Here is a 2,199-nt window from a genome sequence, read left to right on the forward strand (position 1 = left end):
TTTAGATGGAGAATTACAAAAAAAAAATCTCAATTTTTTTTATTTTCCTCGTTTTAATTAACTTTTTTTTTTGGTTTAAAATTTTCCCCATTTAAAAAAAAAAAAATTAAAACAAACTTTATGGCCGCATGTTAGCTCCATACATTTACTAATCTGCTCAGCTGCTTCACTACAACACACTGGAGCATTACTGAATATTACTAAATATTACTGAATATTACTGAAGTACTGATCCAGCTCCTGATCGGTCCAATCATCGCTCACTCCCGACCCGCTCCACATTTCCATCTGGCAGGTCCAGTAAAACGAGCTGAGCTGCATCGAACAGTTTGTGATTTTTCTTGCTCGCGTTCGAACAGCGCAGAGAAAATGTGGAGGAACCAGTTTGTCATGACGAAGGGGTAAACGGATCGTTCGGTTGCCACGAGACGCCGCCGGCGACCATCTGTCGACCTCAATAAAAACAAGCGTGAGGTTAAATTTTCATASGGAACACACCGACGGGTGGAGTCGCACAGAAACACAAACAACCTGAACAGGTAACCGCTTCAGGTTTGTGCTGTAAGAGTCTTCGGCCGAGAGTTTCAATGTTCCTCACTTAACGTCGACGCAGATGTCAGAGCTGAGAAGTTTCACATCTGGCTGCAGATGTGGCTCTGGCTTTACAGGAGTGAGGAATTCCTCAGATAGAGAGGAGCCACGAGTTCATCTCTGAGATAAAGTCGAGCTTTCTAAAATTAAAAGCCTCAGTTTATCATCTGGAGCAGCAGCAAACTGTGTTTTACTTTTAATCTGGTTCAGATGTTGAAAAAAAAAACACGTTAATAAAAAAATTTGGTTTAGTTTGAAGGGAAAGAGCTCTTTTTTAATGTGTTTAAAACCCAGCTACTTACTATTAGGGACTAAATGTGTTTAATACAAGTTAATAAAACTTATATTTTAAAGTCTGGAGCTAAAATAAATTAACATTTGTCGTGGAACAGTGACAACTTTCAGGTTAATTTAAGAACAGAGTGCAGTCATGAGACGGCAGCTCTAGAGGAATCGTTGGATGAATCTGTTTTATTGATTGTTTCAGCAGAAAAATCAAACTCTTATGTGACTTAATGAAGTTATTTCTTCACTTTTAACTGTGTAAACAATTAAGGCATTAAATTAGCATTTAGACAAACACRCATCATTAGTCTTTAAGTAAGCTAGCTTATTAGCATTGATGTTATTGAAAGTTTTTAGTACTTATTTTAAATATAAAATATGTTAACATCTAGTTTAACACAACTCATTTAGCCATAATAACATTAGCTTGTTAGCATTTACATTAACTTTTATTTTATATCCATTCTAAAGAAATTAGTATTTAGCCAAACATGCATCATTTATGATTTAACTTTGGTAAACTTAACTAGCTTATTAGCATTATGTTGATAGCTGTCACTAACATTTTAAAACTAAAAAAAATAAACAACTAAGCATGCTAAGGTTAACTAGCTTGTTAGCTTTGTTACTGACAGTTATCACTGACTACTAGTTTTAATTTGAAAACATGCTAGTAGATAAACTCAAATAATTTAGGTTTAATTAACTTAGCTCATTAGCATTTGTTAGATTAACATGGTTTAGCTAGCTTGTTAGCACTTGTTGATAGTTATTACAAACGACTCGTTTTAAAATTTTAAATATGTTTATGTGTAGTTAAACACAAACCATTTGGCATTTAGGCTTAATAACCTAAGCTCTTTAGCATTTATATTATCAACTGTTATCATTTTATATCCATTCTAAAGATATTAGCATTTAGCCAAACATGCATCGTTTTTCATTTAACTTTGGTAAAATTTCCTAGCTTATTAGCGTTGATGTTGTTGACAGCTGTCRCTATTCATTTTAAAACTAAAAAAGGTTAACAATTAGGCATGCTAAGGTTAGCATTAAGGTTTAATTAACTTAGCTCTTTAGCATTTATGTTAGATTTAAAAGATATTAGCATTTAGACATGTTAAGCTTAGCTAGCTTGTTAGCATTGATATTTATCACTGACTATTCGTGATAAATAACAAAAATGTTAACATCTAGTAAACAAATCTTTTTATTTCAGTTATGTCTTAGTATTAAATGTAAAGTATGTTTTAAGAAGTACCGAGCTTAGTTTATTTTAAACACAATACATATATTATTATTATTATTATTATTATTATTATG

At 32.4% G+C, this 2,199-nt stretch overlaps 1 protein-coding gene across 1 annotated transcript in view; it reads right to left on the reverse strand.

The window, feature by feature from the left end:
• Positions 1 to 2,199, reverse strand: part of hopx (HOP homeobox) — a gene marked incomplete at its 5' end in the record, with an annotated part of 7,590 nt that overhangs the window by 4,438 nt on the left and 953 nt on the right.

This window comes from Austrofundulus limnaeus, unplaced genomic scaffold (genome assembly GCF_001266775.1).
Source record: "Austrofundulus limnaeus strain Quisiro unplaced genomic scaffold, Austrofundulus_limnaeus-1.0 Scaffold635, whole genome shotgun sequence".
Taxonomy (NCBI): Eukaryota; Metazoa; Chordata; class Actinopteri; order Cyprinodontiformes; family Rivulidae; genus Austrofundulus; species Austrofundulus limnaeus.